The sequence below is a fragment of the Nomascus leucogenys genome, chromosome 13 (assembly GCF_006542625.1).
Source record: "Nomascus leucogenys isolate Asia chromosome 13, Asia_NLE_v1, whole genome shotgun sequence".
In the NCBI taxonomy this organism is placed as follows: domain Eukaryota; kingdom Metazoa; phylum Chordata; class Mammalia; order Primates; family Hylobatidae; genus Nomascus; species Nomascus leucogenys.
The window spans coordinates 67,632,125-67,656,585 of NC_044393.1; positions in this window are offsets into that span (position 1 = coordinate 67,632,125).

Sequence of the window (24,461 nt, forward strand, 5' to 3'; positions counted from 1 at the left end):
ATCAACTTCATCTACATATTCAATGCAATTTTTATCAAAATCCCAATTGGCTTTGTTACAGAAATTGACATACTGATATTAAAATTCACGTGAAAATGCTATGATCCAGAATAGTCAGAGAATCTTGAAAAAGAACAAATTTGAAGGGTTTATACTTTCTATTTTTAAACGTACTACAAAGCCATAATAAACAAGATCACATATTATTGGCATAGGAATATACATATAGATCAATGGAATAGAATTCAGAGTCCATGAATCAATCCTTGCTTTGCCTCCATGGTCAACCATTTTTTGACAAGTGTCAAGGTTCGTCAGATGGGAAAGAATAATCATTTCAACAAATGGAGTTGTAACAATTGGCTATCTACCTGCAAAAAAGTAAGATTGTACTATGTCTCACATCATATATAAAAGTAAACTAAAAAAGTAACTCATTTAATATAAAATTAACTTAAATCATACACATACATGAAAGAAAAATATATAAAACTCTTAGAAGAAAGTATAGGAGTAAATCTTCCAGAATTCAGGTTATTGGGCAATATTTTCTTAGATATAATGACAAAAGCACAAGGACAAAAAAAAGATGAATTGCACTTAATGACAATTAAAAACCTTTGTGCTTTAATGAATTCCATTGGACAAATGGCCATATGCAGAACAGGAGAAAATATTTACAAATTATATATGTGATATGTGACTTGTATTCAGAATATACTAAGAACTCATACCTCATTAGGAATTAAATGTTTTCATCCCCCTAAAATTCATATTTTGAAGCCTTAACATGCAATGTGAATATACTTGGAGATAGGGCCTATACAGAATTAATGAGCGTTATATTTGGCCATAAGAGTGAGACTCTCATGATGTTATTCGATCACTTAGAAGAAGAGATACCAGGGTGTTTGCTATTTCTGTTAACATGTGAGGTTACAAAAAGAAGGTGGCTATTTACAAGCCAGAAAGAGAGCCTGCACCAAAACCTGGCCATGCTAGGACCAGGATCTCAGACTTTTCAATCTTTAGAAGTGTAAGAAATAAATTTCTGTTGTGTAAGCCACCTTGCTCGCGATATTTTGTTATGATAGACTGAACTAAGACATGCCTCTGTAATAAAAAACACAAATAACCTAATTTTAAAAATGGGGGCCAGGCGCGGTGGCTCAAACCCATAATCCCAGCACTTTGGGAGACTGAGGTGGGCAGATCAGGAGGTTGGGAGATTGAGACCATCCTGGCTAACACGGTGAAACCCCATCTCTACTAAAAATAGAAAAAATTAGCCAGGCATGGTGGCATGTGCCTGTAGTCCCAGCTACTCAGGAGGCTGAGGCAGGAGAATTGCTTGAACCTGGGAGGTGGAGGTTGCAGTGAGCCGAGATCGCACCACTGCACTCCAGCCTGGGTGACAGAGCAAAACTCTGTCTAAAAATAAAAAAAAAAAAGGGAAAAGGATTTAAATAGACATTTATCCAAAGGAATTCTAGAAATGACCAATAAGGGTATTAAAAGATATTAAATATCATAAGTAATTATGAAAATGCAAATCAGAACCACAGTGAGATATCACTTCACATACACAAGGATGGCCATAACGAAAACAACAGGGACAGTAACAAATTGTCAGCAAGATTGTGGAGAAACTAGAATACTAAAACACTGATAGTAAGAGTGCAAAATGGTACAGTCACTTTTAAAATAGTTTGCCAATTCCTAAAAAATTTAAACCCCAAATTACCATGTAATGCAGCAATTCTACTCCTGGGTAAATACCCAAGAAAATGGAAAACATATGTCTACACAAAAATGTGTACACAAATATGCATAGTAGTATTACTTATAATAAACAAGTAACTCAAATGCTCATCAACTGATGAATGAATAAACAGATATATGTAATGTTCTTCAGTCATTGGTTTCCTGATATATGTTACAACATGCAAAAACCTTGAAAATATTTTGCTAACTGAAAGAAGCCAGACAGAATTGGCCACATATTATGTGATTAAATTTACCTGAAATACCAGAAGAGGCAAATGAATGGAGACAGGAAGAAGAGTAGAGGTTTCCAGGGGCTGAGGGGAGAGAAAGTGAGAAGTGACTGTTAATAGGCATGGGGTTTCTTCTTGGGGTGACAAAACTGTTCTGGAATTTAATAGTGATGATGGTTGCACAGCTCTGTGAATATGCCAAAAAGCACTGAAATATATGCTTTAATAGAATGTATATGATGGCATGTGAATTATATTTCAATAAAGCTTTTACACAATAAATAAAATGCAATGACTTTAAAAGAAAAAGATGTCCAGTTTGAAAGGAAACTAAAATTGTCTTAATTTACAATCAACATGATCTTGTATATACAGAGTACTAAGAAATACAGAAAAAATACAAGGTCTAATATATACATTCAACAAATTTTCAAAATACAAGATTCATATATAAAACTTATTTATACAATCATGCACCACATAATGATGTTTTTGGTCAGTGATGGGTCACATATATGATGGTGGTTCCACAAAATTGTAATGGAGCTGAAATTTCCTACCACATAGTGATATGGTTTGGCTCCATGTCCCCACCCAAATCTCATCTTGTAGCTCCCATGATTCTCAAGTATTGTAGGAAGGAGGGTCCTGGGGGGAGATAATTGAATCATTCAGGTGGGTCTTTACCATGCTGTTCTCATGATAGTGAATAAGTCTTATGAGATCTGATGGTTTTAATAACGGGAGTTTCCCTGCACAAGCTCTCTCTCTCTCTCTTTGCCTGCTGCCATCCATGTAAGACGTGACTTGCTCCTCTGCCATGATTGTGAGGCCTCCCCAGCCACGTGGCACTATAAGTCTATTAAATCTCTTTCTTTGTAAATTGTTAAGTCTTGGGTATGTCTTTATTAGTGGCATAAAACAGGCTAACACACAGTGTTTACTATACTTTTTATCATTTAGAGTGAACATCTACTTATTAAAAAAAAAACTTAACTATAAGACAGCCTCAGGCAGATCCTTTGGGAAGTATTCCTGAAGAAGGCATTGTTATTATAGGAGTTGACAGCTCCATGCATGTTATTTCCCTTGAAGGCTTTCCAGTGGAACAAGGGGACAGTAATATTGATGATCCTTACCCTGTGTAGGCCTAAGCTAATGTGTATGCTGGTGTCTTAATTTTTAACAAAAATTTTTAAAAAGTTAAAACATTGAAAATAGAAAAATGTTTATGTAATAAAGATGTAAAGAAAATATTTTTTTCAGCTGTACAATGTGTTTGTGTTTTAAGCTAAGTATTATTACAAGACAGTTGAAGTGTTTATAAAATCTACAGCAGTGTACAGTAATGTCCTGGGCCTTCACATTGACTCACTACTCACTCACTGACTCACCCAGAGCCACTTCCAATCCTGCAAGCTTCATTCACAGTAAGTAGCCTACACAGGTGTACCTTTTTTTGTTTGTTTGTTTGTTTTTTGTGAGACGGAGTCTCATTCTGTCACCCAGGCTGGAGTGCAGTGGTGTGATCTTGGCTCACTGCAAGTTCGGCCTCCCAGGTTCATGTGATTCTCCTGCCTCAGTCTCCCGAGTAGCTGGGACTATAGGCACCCGCCACCACGCCTGGCTAATTTTCTGCATTTTTAGTAGAGATGGGGTTTTACCGGGTTAGCCAGGAGGGTCTTGATCTCCTGACCTCGTGATCTGCCCACCTTGGCCTCCCAAAGTGCTGGGATTACAGGTGTGAGCCACTGTGCCCGGCCCAGGTGTACCATTTTTTTATACTTTATATTGCATTTTCACTGTACCTTTTCTATTTTTAGATATGTTTAGATACATTAATACTTACTATTGTGTTATAATTGTTGACAGCATTCAGCACAATAGCAGGCTGAACAGGTTAGTAGTCCAGGAGCAATACACTATACTATATAGCTTAGGTATGCAGTAGGCCAAATCATATAGATTCGTTTAAGTACACTCTGTGATGTTTGCACCATGATGAAATTGCCTAAAAGCACATCTCTTAGAATATGCCTCTGTGGTTAAGCAGTACATAACTGTCTGTTTATGTAGTGAAAATGAACATCTGTAAACAAGATTATGAAAACAATTTCATTTTCTGTAGCATCAAAAAATGAAATAAAAATATATTTAGCAATATAAATGAAAAACTTAATGAGAATGACAAAAACATTTCTGAGAAAAACAAATGAAAATGTAATTAACTGGAGAGACATTCTATACTCATGGATTGAAAGATCCAATAATATTAAGATGACAGTTCTCTCAAAAATGATCTGATGCAACACTAATCAAAATCCCAATAGGCTTTTGTTTTCTTTTTCAGAAATAAACTGACTCTACACTTTATATGCAAATGAGAAAAACCCAGAATAACTAAAACAATTTTGAAAATAATAACAAAATTGAGAGACATTATATTTTAGTTTCAAAACTTATTACAAGAGATGGTAATCAACACAGTGTGTACCAACACTAGATTATGCATATTTTACAGTTGGATAATGTAATGTACATATTATTAAATATACATGTTTATTCAGTGGTATATAATTCTTTTTTGAGAAGTGGTACTTTGCAGGATGTTTAGCTACATCTTTGGTACTAGCCTTCACTCCCAAGTAATGACAGTAAAAAAAAAATCTTCAGACATTGTGTTAGACTGTTTTTGTGTTGCTATAAAGAAATACCTGAGACTGGGTAATTTATAAAGAAAAGAGGTTTAGCTTGGCTCCTGGCTTTGCAGGCCATACAGGCAGAGTGCCAGCATGTCATTGTCTCCTAGTGATGGCCTCAGGAAGCTTGCATTCATGCTGGTAGGTTCAGGGGAGCCAGCATATCACATGGCAAGAGCAGGACCGAAAGAGAAGAAAGATGTCCCAGACTGTTTTAAACAACCACATCTCACATGAAGTAACTGAGCAAGAATTCACTTATCATCAAGAGGATGAGGCTAAAGCATTCACAAGGTACCCACTCTGATGATTCAATCACCTCCCACCAGGCCTCATGTCCAACAATGAGAATCACATTTCAAGATGAGATTTGGAGGGGACAAACATCCAAACCATATCAGATACTGAGAAATATCCTTTGTGGAGAAAAATAACTCCCAGTGGAGAACCACTGATATAGGTCAATGAAAGAATTAAGTGTCCTGAAAGAAACTCTTATATTTATGATGCATTCATTTTCAATCAGTGATAGGCTTTTCAACAAATGGTGATGAAGTAATTGGATATCCATTGGCACAAAGCTGGATATAGCCTCTTACATGCTGTCATATATGAAATTAACCCAGAAAGAATCATAGTCTAAATGTAGGAGCTAAAACTATAAAATATTTAGAAGAAACAATAGCAGAAAATTATTGTAACCTTGGATTAGGCAAAGATATTTTAGCATCATTTATAACAAAAAAATCAATAAATTGAACTTCATAAAATTTATAAGCGTTTGTACTTCAATAGTACCCTTAAAAAATGAAAAGACCAGTTCCAGGGTGAGAGAAAGTATTTTCAAATTATGCATCTTATAAGGGGATTTTATACAGGATATTATATAAAGAATCTTTGCACCTCAATAATAAGATAAACAACCCAAATTAAAAATGAGCAAAGTATTTTTATAGAATTTTCACTAAAAAACACATAAGAATGACTAATGAGCACATGAAAAATGCTGAACATTAGTAATAAGGGAAATATAAATTAAGACCCTGTAAGATTCTACTTCACCCACTGAAATTGATATAATCAGTAAGACAAGTGTTGAAGATATGGGGAAACAGGAAGTCTCATATTTTGCTGATAAAAATTTAAAATGTCCAGCTAGTTTGGAAAAAAATTTGTTTCATAGAAGTTAAATATAAGCTTATCATACATCAAGCAATTCCATTCCTAGGAATCTACCCATAATTTCATGTATGAAATATTCTAAATATTCTAATAATTATACTATTATACGTAATATTATACATAATAATGTATATTAGAATATTTTCAAAGACATATACATGAATGTTCAAAATAGCATTATTTATAATAGCCCCAAACTGCAAACAATCCAAACACCTAAATGGATAAATAAAATGTGATCTATCATACAATGGAGTACTATATAGCAATGACAAAAATAATAAACTTCTGATACATGCTACAATATGAATGTAAAAACATTATGCTAGTGAAAGAAAGCAGAAACAGGAAACTACATATTTTTATAATTTCATTTATATGAAATGCCCGGAAAAGGCAAATCTATTAAAAAAGAACAGATCAGAGGTTGCCTGGCACTTAGGATGGGAGCAGGAGTTGGCCACAATTGGATACAATTCTAAAACTGGATTCTGGTAATGGTTATATGACTCTGTTACTAAAATCATTAAACTGTACACTTAAAATGGTGACTCTTTTTTTTGTTTGTTTGAGACAGGGTCTCATTCTCTTCCAGACCGGAGTGCAGTGTCACCGTCATGGCTCACTGAAGGCTCTACCTCATGGGCTCAAGTGATGCTCCCGCCTCATCCTCCTGAGTAGCTGGGACCATAGGTGTGAGCCACCATGCTTGGCTATTTTTTAAATTTTTTATAGAGGTAGGGTCTCACTGTGTTTCCCAGTCTGATCTTGCACTCCTAGGCTCAAGTGATCCTCTTGCTTCAGCCTCCCAAAGTTCTGGCATTATAGGCAGAACCTACTGAACCTGGACAAAGTGGGTATATATTTCATTGTATGTAGTTAATGCCCAAAAAAGCTGTTTAAAAAGGTATATACTTATAATCTTACATAATTTTTTACTCTAAGCTTGAAAGTCCCATATTAATCCAATTACCATTAGGGTTTATTCTCTTCCAGCCCTAGTTTCAGGAACTTTGTTGCTTTTCTTCTCAGCTCCTGTCCATTATCTGCACGGAAGTAACCACTACACAAGATTTCAGGCAGAGGCAATCTGCTAGACATCTTTGATTTGTAAAATGATTATCGAGAGAATGAGAGTTGTATTTTTCTCTCCCAAGTTTACTTAGAGTTTTCCTTCTAGTTTAGTTGTACACTATTTCTTCAACTGATGAATACCATGAATTATTCCACTTTCAGGGAAGACCCAAACCTCAATATATAATAGTTTTTTCCCTCAGTTCAACCTCAAATCAATAACAAAACCATGAATTATAACTGGTATAACTCAGTTATAACTGAGAAGAGTCATTTCATCCCACAAGGATATAGATATGTAAATAAACAATTATCATCAAGTAAGCAGGAGGAAATGTTCTGAAATTTCCGAGGAAGGAGCTGAGCAAGATTTTTCTAATAGTGGAGTATGGGACTGGGTAATGAAAATCAAAAGGGAGTTCCCAGCCATTGACTGGTGGAAAAGATTATTCTAAACAAAAGAGAGAACATGTATAAATGATTAGTGGGATTGCTTTTTTTTTTTAAATGGTGTCCAATAAATATTTGTTATAATGAAATGCACTTGGTGAACTGAAGCATTTAATAGAGTTCTGTAAAGACACTCCATATTTTTATGATACAAATTAAACAACTAGAATTAATAAAGAGGAGTACAGACAATGGACATTATTTTTTAAAAGTATGTTGCATTCAGAATGCATTATTTAAGAAATCAAAATTACCTATAATGTGTTTAAGATGTTTCCATAATATTCTAGCATAAATTTTTATAAAAGGAATGGCTATATTATAGTCCTAAAATTTTATACCCATGGCCAAACAGTTGATAATTCTTATTATTTGACACTAAAAATATAAAATTAAACATGGATTTACATACACACATATATGTATACAAACATGGAATAATAGATAAATCTGAAAAATATAAAAATAAGAGTAAAGAAATGTGCAATAGTTGTATAACTACAGTTAATAATAATGTATATTAGAAAATTGCTTAAAAATGTACACATAAATATTCTCACCACAAAATGTAAGTATGTGAGGTGATGTACATGTTAGTATACATTAAATATTCTCACACAGGTTGACTTTACAAGATACAGAATTTGTGTATTTCTGAAGATTACACTTATCATTTAGTCATTATTATTTCTTGATATGTTTTGACTATTGCATATCTGTCTTCCAGGAGCTTACAAAATATTGCTTGAGGTTAGGAAGAAAGAGGTCCTTTGAAGATAAAAGGGCATCTCCACTTCCGAAGTCACTTTCTAATTTCACGTAAGCCATGTTAACATTCAATAATTGCTCAGGGTGGACATTTCCTTTGGGTATATACATAGAAATAGAATTGATGAATCATTTGGTAGTTCTATTTTTCATATTTTGAGAAATCTCTGTACTATTTTTCATGATGACTGCACCAATTTACATTCTCACCAGTAGTGTACAAGGATTCCTTTTTTTCTACACCTTTGCCAAAACTTGTTTCTTGTCTTTTTAAAGTATCTATTCTAACATGTATAAGGTGATACCTCATTGTGGTTTTAATTTGCAATTCACTGATGATTAGTGCTATGTTGAACACATTTTTAAGTGTCTACTGGGCATTTTTCTGATAGCTTTGGGAAAAATATCTATTCAAATCCCATCTCTAAAATGGAGTAATTTATTTTTTTGCTATTGAGTTGTATGAGTTTTTATATATTTTGAATATTAATGCCTTATGAAGATGTATGGTTTGCAAATGTTTTCTCCCATTCCATAAGTTGCTTTTTCATATTGTTGATTTATTTTGTACAGAAGCTTTTTAGTTTGTTGTAGTCTCTTGTGTTTATTTTTGCTTCTCTTGTCTGTGTTTTTGGTGTCTTATGCAAAAACATCATTGCCAAGAACAAGGTCAAACAGCTTTCCTTCTATGTTTTCTTCTAGAAGTTTTAGAGTTTCAGGCCTTATGATTAGGTCTTTAATTCATTTTGAGTCAATTTTTGTGTATGGCGTAAAATAAGCATACAATTTCATTCTTGTGTATGTGGATATTTACTTTTCTTAACACCATTCATTGAAAAGATTCTTATTTTCCCACTGTGTATTCTTTGTGCCATTTTCAAAGATTAGGTGACTATACATGTGTGGGCTTGTTTCTGGGCTCTTTATCCTCTTGTATTGGCCTAGGTATCTGCTTCTATGTCAGTATCATACTGTTTTGGTTATTATAGGTATGTAATATAATTTGAAATCAGGTAGCATTATGTCTCTAGCTTTGTATTTTTTATTCAGAATTGCTTTGGCTATTTGGGGCCTTTTGTGAGTCCATACAAATTTTTGTAATTTTTGTCTGTTTGGTGAAAAATACCATGGAATTTTGATAGGGATTGCATTGAATATGTAGAATGCTTTAGGCAGTATGGGCATTTTAACAGTATTCATTCTTACAATACATGAACATAGAATATCTTTTCATTTATTTGTGTCTCCAAGTTTTTAAATAGCAGCTTTATTTTCAATAGCTAAGCTAGGGAAACAACCTAAGTGGTCCATCAAAGTGCCCATAAATAGATGAATGGATAAAGACAATGTAGTATATAATAAAATATTATTTAGGTATAAATAAGAAAGAAATCCTGCCATTTGTGACAACATGAGCAAAGCTGAAAGACATTATGCTAAATGAAATCAGCCAGACACAGAAAGACAATTACTGTATAATCTCACCTATATGTGGAATCCGAACTAGTCAAAATCATTGAAGCAGAGAATGGAATGGTGGCTGCCAGGGGCTGAGGGAAGAAAGGAAAGTGGGGAAGTGTGGATCAAAGGTTACAAACTTTCATATATTAGTCCATTCTCATACTGCTATAAAGAAATACCTGAAACTGGGTAATTTATAAAGAAAAGAGGTTTAATTAGCTCACTATTCTGCAGGCTGTACAGGAAGCATAATGCTGGCATCTGCTCGGCTTCTGGGGAGGCCTCAGGAAACTTTTAATCAAGAAGGGGAAACAGGGAAGACTTACATGGCAGGAGGAGAAAGGGGTGAGGCGGTGGCACACACTTTTTTTTGTTGTTTAATTTTTTAAATTTTATTTTCCATAGGTTATTGGGGTACAGGTGGTGTTTGGTTACATGAGTAAGTTCTTTAGTAGTGACTTCTGAGATTTTGATGCTTAAAAAAAAAGAAAAAAAGAAACTGTGATATATATATACGTATATATATGTATATCACAGTTTCTTTTTTCCTTTGTTTTTAAGCATCAATATATGCTTTTTTAAGCATATATATACGTATGTGTATATATATATACGTATACATATATACGTATGTGTATATATATACGTATACATATATACGTATATATATACGTATATATATACGTATATATATATATGATAAAGTAATACTCAGCCATAAAAAGGAATGAACTAATAGCATTTGCAGTGAACTGGATGAGATTGGAGACTATTATTCTAAGTGAAGTAACTCAGGTACACATTTTTAAACACCCAGATCTCCTGAGAATTCTATCATGAGACCAGCACTAGGAGGATTGTGCTAAGCCATTAGAAACCATCCACATGATCCAATCACCTCCCACCAAGTCCCGTTCCAACACTGGGGACTACAATTCGACATGAGATTTGGGTGGGGACACAGATCCAAACCATATCATTTCAGTTATAAAATGAATACATTCTGTGCATCTATGTACAGCATGATGACTACAGCTAATAATGTTGGATTGTATACTTGAAATTTGCTAAGAGTAAATCTTGAGCATTCTGACTGCACACACACACACACGAAAATAAACTATGTGAGGTGATAAATATGTTAATTAGCTTCATTGTGGTAATCATTTCACAATGTGTATATGAAATCACCATGTTGTGCACCTTACATATATACAATTTTAATTTGTCAATTATTCCTGAGTAAAGCTGGAAAATGAAAGTAATTTTCCAAGATGGCCAAAGACTGTTGCCTACCTGTGAATTTTTAGCATCTGACACTGCTTCTAAATTGCATGATGGTTTGGACTACTGCTTCCTGCAAGATGAGCTAACTTTAGACCTCCATCTGTAAGAGACCTTTCTTTCTTTTCATGTGGCTTTATTTAGAAAGTGCCAGAACATTAATATGGTTGAAGGTGAGTGTAGGGATATCATATATGCCTAAACATCATTTCTTCTATTGATCACAGAATATTCAACTTCTCTTGCCTTATCTCATCTTTTAACCATTGTTATAGTTTTGCCTGTCATCTCTCTAACAAAGCCACAACACTGGTAAAGATGTGATAAGACCAGAGAAGATTGGTGATTGAATACATCTATCTAGTCCATGTTTTTGGAAAATATCAGATTACACATCTCCTGACAACATGTTCCTTGAGGCAAGAGTGGGTGTCATTTCCACACCTTAGCAGGCCCAGGATCTGGCACATGCATGGCATATAGAAAGCCCTCCCTGAAAGAATAAATGGTGATCCATCATATCATTTATATATGAAAGCATGCCTTTTATTTTATGCAAACTAAATCAGTTCTTTATACACAATTGCAATGTATTATTTTGATGCTATCCCCACAAATATCTAAATGTAGCTTTGTAGTGCAATATATAGATAGAAAATAGGGACTAAAGGTGATAATTTCCTTTTGTTACCTGCCAACATTTTAGCTGAAGGCAAAGTTCTACAAATAAAAATGATTAATTTATATAGGTGAGTTAGTTTCTTAAAATTAGAAACAAAGTAGGCTTTTTTTCTGTAGAAGTGAAGTGCCCCAAAACATAAAATATTCCTTTTGATGTGGTGAGACTTTAATGATTTCCTTTGAATGAGATTTCTAAGTTTATGGTGGAATAGGTCATCAATAAATTCTCTTACACACCCGAACTGTAGTGTAGGGTCATGAGTAGTTACTTTAGTAAAAGTTAACAACAAAGTATACTTTCTTTGTTTCTCACATCTCATTATGAGCTCTAAATATCTCATTTTCATTTCAGCTTTCTTTTGGTTTCTTTTCTACTTTTTCCCCACATTTAAGTCTTAGTTTGTGTAAGAAATATGTATTAGACACATTCTTGTCTGAGATGACATACATGTCTTCATTCTATTTGAAGTTCAAAGCAATGCTGGCTTCTGGATTTGGATTATGAGCAAATGAATTGTTCTTAGCTTCCAACAAAGATGTCCTGCAACAGGTCTGCTCAAAACAAAACTGTGCTGTCTGCATTGTGCCTTTGCTTTTGATTGACTATTTCATTATGTATGAGGACATGTTCCACCTTTGTTAACCAGTCTGCTTACTCTTGCTAAATATCACATTCTTAAAAGAGTTTTGGAACGGAAAACAACCTAACACTCTGTTGAGATTTGTGACTGTCATCCTTCTAGTTAGAATTGCTCACAGATCATGCAACAGTAGCAGTGACGCATCCGTAATAGCTGTCAGCCAGGATGGTCATTAAGCGCTGTCTGCAGTCGAGTCCTGTGCCAGATGGCACCTCAGGAACACAAGACAGAGCATTTGAGGTTGCCAAGATTCATTCTGTGCCCTTTTAACTTAGGGCTGGTGGAAAAATAAAATAAAGCAAAAATACTTCTGAGAGTAAAATTCCTACAGTAGCTTTTTAGCCTTAGGCTTTTTTGTTTATATACAAAGACAAATCAGTCTTCATATTTAGAAATGAATATTTCCTATTAACATTATATCATATACAACATCACTTAGTTTTCTAAAATGTATTGCTCATTATGATACTGTACTTAAATTGGTGATTTTTTTCTTGTGTTTTGTGGCATGTTTAGCAAATCCTTCAGCCGACATTTCTGATAATTTTTAAAAATATTTGTTCCCTTTTATATCTGAAATTTGTTTCATGCATGAATTTGCAAACTATTTTTTACTAGTATGCAATTAATGATTTCAGGACCATTTATTGTATAACCAATTCTCATGCTTTTGAAATTCCATATGGATTACATTAAATTGTCTGATATATGAGAGTTTCTTTTTTGGGCTATTAATTGTGAGTCAAAGTATGTGTTCTTTTTTACACTAGTGCCACACTGTTTTTATTCTTATTTTGTTGAAATACATTTTAAATTAGGTAGTAACAACAATTCTTTCTTTTTCATAATAATTTTAGCTTTATCTACATATGATTTCCTACAAATACAGTTTTGTATTATTTTGTCAAGTTCTTTAAGAACATACCCTGTTGGAATAGTGATAGACATTACAACAAATGTGCATGCTGATTTTGTGATAGTTGAAGAAAACAAAGAAACTTGTTAATTGGTAAATAATTATTTCACAATTTAGATTTTTGTCTCCCTGAAAACAAGTTCTCTTTGTAAAGATGTAAATATATTTAATTTAATAGGTGCAACAGGGCTGGGCGTGGTGGCTTATGCCTGTAATCCCAGCAATTTGGGAAGCTGAGGCGGGTGGATCACCTGATGTCAGGAGTTTGAGACCAGCCTGGCTAACATGGTGAAACCCCGTCTTTACTAAAAATACAAAAAATTATCCGGGCATGGTGATGTGTGCCTATAATCCCAGCTACTCAGGAGTCTGAGGCAGGAGAATCACTTGAACCCAGGAGGCGGAGCTTGCGGTGAGCTGAGATCGTGCCATTGCACTCCAGCTTGGGCAACAAGAACGAAACTCCATCTCAAAAAAAAAAAAAATAGGTGCAACAGTAGAATATATCTGTTGCCTAACAATTACACTAGCAAAAATATCGTAAAGGAAATCTAACCAAGAAGAGTTCACCTACTCCATGTTACTCTCAACCTTCCTTTTCTAATAAAAAGACACATACAATAAGATTAGGGCTGCAATGACTTTACAAAATAGCTCACTGAGTCCTTGAGAGGATGCTACTTCAGGCTTAAAGATATTTTAGGATTTTCTATAAGGAATTTCAGAAGGTGGTGGTGGTAGGGGGTTGGAATCTTTGAGTAATAAATTAGTTGGGGAGCTGTGATGATTTGAAGGGATGCTTAATAAAAATGGTTTTGGAGGGAGCGAACACCTGAGGGCAAAGAAGATGGATTGCGTGTGGATCTCAAAGGTGACTGTTTCTTGGTAAAGAGTCTAAATGCCTGGTAGCAATTCCTTTGAGACGCAAAAGGAATTTCAAGATAATAGTTTCTGAACAAATTAATAAATTAATTACTTTCACTTATCCTCCAATTTCTTTCTAAAATTACTGCAGATCCTCTTCACCTAGATTTTCCATGGCGGTAACCAGGGAGAGAGTGAAGGGATAGCATAGTAAGGTGAAGGGACAATGGTCTCATCTTACTCATTACTTTCAGGGTTATGGATTCTTACTCAAAGTTTCAGGTAGTGACTAAATGTAGGGAAAGGGAACCCAGAAGGGAACTAGCAGAGTTCCCAGGCTTTTCATTAAGAGAGGTATTTTATGTTTTTTTTGTTTTGTTTTGTTTTGTTTTAATCACACAGCAAATAATTTTAGACTTGTTATGTGCCAAGTACTCTGAGTGATACGGATAGAGCCAAAAGGAAAATTTACAACAGTAGATGACTTCATGGAATTAATATACTAGAGGAGAGAGAACTAAAAATAATCAAAATTAAGAGAAAAATATATAATGCATCACTTGAAAATTGATATGGCAAGAAATAAAACAGCAGCCAGGAATAAGAAATGCTGATAAAGTAAGAGAAAATGAGGTCAGAGAGGGAGCAAGGTGCCAGATCACTTAGCAAATAACTATGGGTTTTATTCTGAGTGAGTCGTAAATTCACTGGAAAATTTTGGGCAGGAAAGTGTCATGATCTGAATTTTGTTTCTAAAATGATTCCTCTTACTGCTTGGTTAAAAATATACAGTAGAGGGCAGGAGAGGAATCAGGAAATTGATTAGGAAGCAATTGCAGTAATTCAAGCAAGAGATGTTGAGGATGTCAGATCAGGCTGTAAGCAGTGGAGGCAGTGAATAATCTCAGAATTTGAATGTTCCCGAAGCAGAGCAAACAGGCTTTAGTTAAATATTACATATGAGAGGTATAAATGAAGCTATTGTTCTACAGCAATAAGATTGGAATTGGGAAGCTGAGGCAGGTGGATCACCTGATATCAGGGGTTCGAGACCAGCCTGGCCAGCATGGTGAAACCCCGTCTTTATTAAAAATACAAAAAAATTCTCTGGGCATGGTGGTGTGCACCTGTAATCCTCTTACTGCTTGGTTAAAAATATACAGTAGAGGGTAGGGGAGGAATCAGGAAATTGATTAGGAAGCAATTGCAGTAATCCAAGCAAGAGATGTTGAGGATGTCAGATCAGGCTGTAAGCAGTGGAGGGATGCTTACTGAGATGGCAGAAACCTAAAAAGCAACAGATTTGTTTGGACATAGTAGAATTCAGGAGATTAGTTTTGGATAAATTATAGTTGAGCTGTCCATTAGATATTTAAGTAGAGATTTTGTGCAGACAGTTTGGGTATCTGAATCTGATTTAGTAGGAGAGATCTTGGATGGAAACATAAATCTGGGAGTTATTATATAGAAAGTATTTAAAGCCATGAAATGGGATGAAATCACCAAAGGAGTGACTGTAGATACAGGTAAGAGCTGAGGAATGAGCCAGTGATACTACAATATGAGCTTTGAGGATGAAGTAGAATCCCCAAAAGAAGCTGAGGAGGAACATCATTGGCTTAGGAGAAAGACCTACAGAGTGAGGCATCAAGGAAGCTAAGGGAAGGATCAGAATGGACAGTCTGTACCAAGTGGTGCTGATAGGCAAGTGAGATGAGGGCTGAGAATTTGCATCAGTAGTAGCAGCATGCAGCGCACTAACACCCTGGCTGAGAACATTGTTAGTAGCATGGTGGGTATCAGAGATAATGGGAGGAGAACATTGGAAGTAATTGTTATATATGACAGTTTTAAAGGGTTTTGCTATGGGGTAGTACCTGGAGAGGAAAGTGGGGCTAAAAAGAGCTTTATGGCTTTGTTTGTCCTTTTTTGTTTGCTTTTTAAGGTAGGAGAAATAACACATTTTTATGCCAATCTGATGGTCCTATGTAGAAGAAAAAGTTGACGATGTGCAGAGTAGGGTGGAGGGGAATTGACTGAGTCCTATGTAGGTTAGAAGAGATGAAATCTACTGCCAAAGTAGAATTTAGTAAACAATAGGAATTACAAGCCCATATATTTAAGCCACCATTTGAGCCCTGAAAAGGGAGAGAAGAAATTTAAATATGTTAAATAGACTAAGATTTTATTTTGTAGCTTGGTTTTTAGTCATTAGAGACATTTTACTGCATTTCCTTTAATTTAGTGCAATTTTCATCAGATTTTGTGTCAGAACAATACTCAATTCATAAGCTCAATTTACAACCTATCCAAATTTTTTGTTCGTTGTGGAGTTGTTTCCATATAATGGCAACAGATGGAAAATAGATTCTACATGGAAGAGGAGAAACCTTCATTTATCTGTAAAGTAGAAAGCAGAATTATCCCCTGAGAAACAGTGAGACCATGTGAACAATCAAGATCCAAATCTAAATAACTATTCTGTGCTCTAAGTACTGAGATGCTATATACATGTCAGCCCAGCTCCACCATAAGGAGATTGCCTTCTCACTCTTTATATCTTCATATAGTTCTGGACAATTAGATGTGTAAAATGAGAGTCTACCTCTACGCAGTCATAGTGATTAGACCAGAGGAGAACCTTCACCCAAGTTGAATCAATGTTGCTTTCTTGAGAATTAGAAAATTACACCCATTCCAGTATTGACTGATCTATTAAATGACAAAAAACATGGAATAGCTGTGTTTTATGTTTACTGGACTGGCAAAAAAAGAAATTGGCCCTCCAAAACATGGAATATTACAGAACTATTCAGAAAAGCAAAGATGAAAGATGTAGAGAGCACTGAGATTCCTATGGCTGCTCATTAGCATATTTAAGCACATTTCTCAATCCTGACCTAGTGTTCCACAGAATATTCCACATCCTCATGGGACTAAGAAGGGCGAAGAATAGTGGAGCTAATGGGTCAACATGCTTATGTAGAGGGCCACTGTACAATAACACTGACATGGGAGATGTCATGGAGTGTGTGGATAGGAAGTCAAGTTTCAATTATGTTCAAGTTTAGAAAAGAACTTTCAGTCAAGAGGTTGAGAACATAATGGGTTTTCGGAGGGCACAGCAAGGAGAGTCAAAAAACAGCTAACAGAGATTAATCAGAAAGCGGTAGCGTGGCATAGGATTGGAGTGAGTTGCTGGATTAGACAGAGGGAATACAGGTTGGCATTTTGGGAACTGAATGTTGGTAAGACTAGATGGACATGGAGTTATTAACTATACAGTGGAACTGTGATAATTTTGCACTACTCTAAGTATCTGACAAGACATTGTTATGATGTATAATATTGTCAAAACTTGTTTCCTTTGGTTGCCTAAAAAAGACCAGCCCTTTTAGCCTCATTCACACTCACTTTCTAATTTCTGAAGAAACTAGCCTTGAATGCAGGGACCAATGAATGTTTGTCTTGGTTTCAGAGGCTGGAAGGGCTGAGCTCCAGGAATGAGTTGCTCTCCTGTGATGTCTGTGACTCTTCTCTAAGGATTTTATTAAGAAGTCAAACTAAATGCCTAAAAATGAGTGCAGCTTTATTTAATCCACATTCTGAAAATCTTTCACCTATAAACAGGTAGAAGGTAGAAGAAACTGCAACTGCTATCATTGCTCTTGCAAGTAAATTTACTATAAGGAATAATTCTTTTTTCCAATTTTAGAGCTCAATATTAAATATTAGGATGAACCATAGGAATGAACAAAGGAGAAATAAAGTAGACTTTCTGTAAATTAAGTTTGCCCTGTAAATCATCCTCAGTAATTACACTAGGGCAATCAATTTAGCATTTAATTAATTATTCAATATTTTAATTTAAGCTCAAGTTTTGGACAATATGGTTTTGGAACAAAGAGAACTTGGTTTAACTTTGAACTCTGCCTCCTAGGCTATGGTAAATTACAGGAGCCATAGAGACTGTCAATGTCATCATTTGTTAAAGAAGGTCATTTTCTATTTCACAGATTTTTTTTCCTGCAATTAATTATTCAGTACATATAATATACCTCACAAGAAAAGTCAGCCCAGAATAACCCTTGATTAAATACTTGGTCCCTGCCCTCATTTCTTAAGCAGCAGCCAGTGGCCATGGGCACCACGTAGCTACTTCATCGTGGGTGGGACTGACTGCTGCCATGCTCATACTACTTAATAGTGGCCAATTAGTTTTAGAAACAACAAGTTCTTAAAAACCTATTTATTTAAATTCTCTGTATTTATAATGTTTGAGAGACAGATAATAATACTAAAAAATAATTATTTTTTATCACAGTCAAAACTATTTCCCAAAATCAGTCATCGTTCTTCCCCATGAACATAATAGTAGGAACATGCTATTATGTCTAGTCTTCTTAAAATATTCTGAAGCCTAGCATTTCTCTTTTGGTGGGCACAATTCAACATGTTAATTATATACTTCTTGTTATTGACGTTATTTAAAATATTTTTCTAACATGCTAGCATTCAAATATATTTCAGTTTTTTGAATTTGTTATGAAAAGAAAATGATTTGAGATTAGGGTCACAGATATTTATGAACGGGGAATTAAAAGGCATGACTAATATAACTGGCAAGAGATTTGCTTTACTTTTTCACAAGTGGAAAAAGCCATGGTTGCTGCTCTTAAATTAACTTAGTTCAATATTAAAATCAGGTAAAGTAACCAAGTCATGTTTCCCTCTCATTTTGCAAAGCTCAGTGATGTTTTACAAAATTGAAAACTTTACCTGTTCATTCATTTGCTGTATAAATTAAACATTAACAAGATTCAAAGGAGCTTAAAGCCTAGGAAAAAGGTCAATATACTCCAGGGAAAACTGAAGGTTATTATTTTATGCTATTTTACTGCAGCACTGTGATTTACCACTTAAGCAATCCAGATGGAATATTGATACAGCTGGGTGAGATAAAGTCAACAGCAGGCCTACTTAATCTCTTAATAGGAACTTTCTCAATCCTAACCTTATTATTAGGATTTAGGCTTTTCCATAAAACTTTTGACAAAATATTCTTTACGTTGTATATATTTTCTGAGCTTATTCCATTATTGAAAAAATCTTTTCTATGCCTTATTCATTGATGAGATTTTTAACTAATCACAATTACCAATAACTAAGATTGTAACTTCATTTTTGCATTCATAAATTACACTTAATTAACTGTTATATTTCTACAACTGTTTGAGAGATAAATATAAAATTACTCATCTTAGTAATGATGACTGAAATTGAGCTACCAAAACAGTGAAATAATTTGATTTCTATCTCAAAGAAAAATGTCTAGAGAAATCAATTAAGAAAAATTAACATTTAAAAACTTTGTTATAAGGCTAATGACTTGTTTTATATTTGAATTTTAAAGCCAGTAGTATAAAGGATGACTCACAGGTTGGAAAATGGTTTGTGCCATTTTCAACTCCAATTGGCACCAAAACAAAGCTGCTAAAATTGTTAAAATTTGGGGTTATCACCTCTTAAAAATCTTTGTCAAATTGATTCATAGAAGATATACCTTCTCTGCAAGAACTACCTGGAAGTGTTTTTGCTATTAGATATTATATGTATGGATAATTATGACCAAGTTATTATTACATTTTGGGCTGATTACAAAGTATTGGTAGCTGGTACTTTTTCTCTAATATTATCATGATTCATTGAAGTGTCATTCATAATGTAATGTAAAAATACATTAAATAACCTATTGGCAAACTAAATAATATAATGAAAACTTTATAGTAACGTAGTAGATATAAGTTTACCACATAGGGCATTGACAAGAAAATAAGCCTAGTGGTAATAGGATGACATGTATAATGACTTCAACAGAGTGGCTTTTTGAGAAGACAATTGTCAAGCGTGTCCGTGTGAAGAGAGTCCACCAACAGGCTTTGTGTGAGCAACAAGGCTGTTTATTTCACTTGGTGCAAGTGGGCTGAATCAGAAAAGAGAGTCAGCAAAGAGAGATGCGGTGGGGGAGTTTTATAGGACTGGGGGAAGCAGTGGAAAGTTACAGTTAAAGGTGGTTATCTATGGTTAGCAGAGGAGGGGGTCACAATGTGCATGGTGGGGAGATCATAAGACTCACTGTTCAGAAGAAGAATGTCACAAGGTCGATTGATCAGTTGGGGCAGAGCAGGAGCAAGTCATAATGGAATGCCGTAAGGTTGGTCAATCAGTTAAGACAGGAGCTGGCTGCTTCACTTCTTTTGTAGTTTTAGGTTGCCCCAGACTTCTTGGCTCCTGCAGGCCATCTGGACGTATATGTTCAGGTCACAGGGGTTACAATGGCTGAGCTTCAGCTAAGAGGCCTGACAACAATCACATTGGGAAAATATCTTAAAATGTACCAAGGAGACATTTGGTTGAGAGACAATAGGATTTAATCCATAGGATGGTAGGACATTGTGATTAAAAGGAGAAAAAAGTCTATAATATGAAATAATACCTAGAATTTCCAAAAGGGCAGATATTATAGTTAATAGATTACAGCTTTCTGTGTTTCCAATGATATTACATTCAATGATGACAAAAGAAAAAAAATGGACCTGAAGTCCTTTTTGTACTTACCAAATTGTTGATTTTAAGAGTAATTAGTATTGACAAACTCTATCTCTTGAAACTGAAGCTAAAAAGTAATAATTTAATCAGATAGTATTTTAAACATTCAACTAGTATTAAAGGCATTTCTGAGGAAGACAATTATACAAACTAAAATTAAACAAAATTAGATAAGTCAAAACATGAGATCTGTATCACAAATGCTACAGATTTTATTTCCAGTTAAATCAGATATGCCATACATTGCTTGTGTACTAAATATTGCACTTTGAAATCAACTGACTTATATAGAAAACAACCTTATGATGTTTAGTAGTCATGATTTTCAATAAAAAAATGATTAAAGTTAGAAATGTAAATAAACCTGTATGCGGCATGGTCCTGTGTATGAGAAAGAAATCATCCAGGGTAGGTCAAATTCTGGAATGTCTTTCAGACCTCTAATGCCTGCCTGCATCATTTTTTCCTTTAAATAAAAGCCCCAATGTGAGTATACCCTGTAAGTCTAGTGAGTACTTTCAAACATCTGAAGTAAGGAAAACAATCTAGCTGCAAACTGGAACTGGGAAATTTAAATTTTAACTCATTCTAGATATCACAACCAAGATTCTGATTTAATTGTTTTGGGGTGTGGCCTGGATTACAGGAGGTTTAGAAGCTTCAGAGGTAATTCTAATGTGGTGGTTATAGTTGGGAAGCACTGAACTGAACAAAGATTAGTCATGTCTACAGGTGAATATTCAGGGTAATTAGTAAAGCATGGTATTTGGTGTAGCTGGGACATCAGACTCTTTCCTATTTCAGCCTCTTTGAAAAGCAGAAAACCCTGAATCTCTGGGTCAGATCAGGAGACATCTCTAAGCTGTGTTTTCTTTTGTTTGTTTTGTGTGATTGTTACAGAATACACCATCTGAGACAAATCTGGCTCTTGGATATTACCAGTGGGTAAATAATTGTCAGTGCTATAGAAAACTGTATACGTAGAATTTGTTTCAGAGTTTTTGATCGTGAACAATGTTTTTTTACATGGAAGAGGGAATCCACACTCTGGGAAGTTTCATCAATGAAGTACACAGCATCTCAAGACTGTTGAAGTGGATGTTATTAAAGAGATGGCTTATACCATTTTCTCACTCTAATCAATACCCCCAATAGAGGGTTTCTTGCTTAAAAAGCCTAAGAATCAATTTTGCCAAATTAGATTGGTCTCACAAGGAAATGGAAGGAACCAAAAATTAGACTCAGTCCTAAGTAAGAGTACAGCAGTCCATAAGGGTATTTCTTTTTATGTCTCCTCTAAAACTTTTTTTTTCCTTTTTCACATACATTTAAATACAAATGTGCAATTAGATTATGAAACATTTCTAATTTTTATCTGTTGTACAGAAATTTTGACCACAAATTGTTTGGAACATATTTGCTAGTTTTTAAAATTAATAACTAACTGAAAACATAACTGTTTCCAATTATTTTTCATGTCATAAAATAATGAAACATATAGTTATCTGCTTTATATTCACAGAAATTTCCACTTAATTATTTCTTTAAAAAATTATTTCACAGAGCATTGTTATTTTTCCCTTTGGTACGCTACATTCTTTTATATTAAAACCATTGTTTTGTCTCCCTTTGCTGTATTTAACAAGGATATAGTTAAATAAGCCCAGTTTGGAAAAGTAGTTTTTAGAGAGAAATAAAGACAATAAAACTGTACAGGCAATCATGTCTATTTCTTCTAGACTTTAATTATTTTTACCTTAAAATCTTATATTTTAATGGAGTAAGAAAGCACAACCAAAAATGGTTTTAAATATAAAATTTTACCTTTGATTTCTGAGATAGCAATATCCAATAAACAAATAGGTTTCATTGGGAGAAAAAATATACTTTTCAAGAATAGAAAATGTTATTTAATTAATTTATTATTATTATTTACCATGCAGTGCTATCTAGGTTGAGACAAAACTTCACTGTGAACAGCTCTAGCCTAATTTTCAAGGGTAAACATACAGGAAGAACATTTAGTAATATACTTACTTGTAAAAGAAAAGCCATATGCATTATGTGGGCACATTTTGGTGTCTATAGCCTACAGCAAGCTCTTGGTCTAGATCCATAATGAACAATGAAATCAGGAATTGATTTCTGCCACTGCCTCTTGGATGACATTTATAATTTGCTACATTGTTGTTACATTACATCTCAGTTTTCTAATTAGACTTTACAATCCTTAAGAACATGAAATGTTGTTCACTTTTCACTTTCCATAAATACCTAGAGCACTGTCTAAGTCTGCCAATCTAATTATTCCTGTAGTCTGAAGCTGCCCTAAAGTAGTTGAAATCTAGCCAAAAGGTCGCAGATGTTTAGTCTTGGAAAAGACCTTGACAGACACTCCTGTTCATATGCCTGATTTGGCACACTGAATAATTTTTTTTGTTTTCAGGCAGATGGCATCTGGACTTACATGTATTTCTACTCTAAAAAGCAACGAATGAATACTCCCTGTTTTCATCTGAAGACTCATAGGATTTCCTGTCTTACCAGGCAATATAACCCTAGTTAGACCATATCCTCTGCCTTCCACACTTTGTTGCATTCCATCTCCCATAAACTTCTATTCTAAATTTACTTCTGTTCTCAAGATATACACCATCCATGACCATTTTCTTGGTGGTCAGGATGAATCAATAAAATAAATATAGAAGGGTATCACTTAAAATACTTAATAACAATTATGGCACAGGCCCAATCTTATCAGAGTGGGGCAATAAAAAAATCAATGCCAGCTACATTTAACTGTATGGCCATATTGGTGCACAGCAACTCAATATCAGTCTTAAAAATATACAATCTCATAGAAAACATGAGAATTAAAGAGAATCAATTCTGAAGACTGTATTTGTTTCCTAGGGCTGCTGTAACAAATTATCACATACTTGACAACAAAAACAAACAGAAATGTATTCTCTCCAGTTCTGGAGGCCAGAAGTCCTTAATCAAGGTGTTGGCAGGGATTAATTCCCTCTGGAGGCTCTACAGGAGAATCTATTCCACGCTTTTATTTTAACTTATGCCCGCAACTCTTAATGATCCTTGGTTAAGGGATTCATACTTTCAATGTCGGCCAGAAAATTTACAAAGACTTTTCTGTGTGTGCCCAATTTCCCTCTTTTTTTTTCCCTTAAAAGGTCACCAGTAAAAGCCTATCTTAAATTGAAGATAATCTCAAATTAATTACATCTGCAAACTCTCTAATTTAAAATGAGGTCACATTCATGGATATTGGGATTTAGATGGACATTTTATTTTGTGGGACACTATTCAACCCACTACAAAGAACATATATCCTGGGTGTTTTACATACAGCCAAATCTTAAATCTTTATTTTATCTGATAAGGCAAATATTATTCACTCTGTTTTTCATATGAGAACTCTAAAGCTTAAAGAAATGGAGTGCCCATTGTGTTAGACTGTATTGCCATAAAATGATACCTGAACCTGGGTAATTTATAAAGAGAGAAGATTTATTTTGACTCACAGTTCTGCAGGCTGCACAGGAAGTATGGCACCAGCATCTGTTCCTTGTGAGGGTACAGGAAGCTTACAATTATGGCAGAAGATGAAGGGGAGCAGGCACATCACATAGTGAGAGCAGGAGTGAGAGAAGTGGGAGAGGAAGTGACACACTCCTTTAGATAACCAGATCTCATGTTAATTCAGTGTAAGAATGTACTCACTTTAACAAGGAGGGCACCAAGCCATTCATGAGGGATCTGCCCCAATGATCCAAACACCTCCTACCAGACCCAACATACAAAAGTGGAGATTACA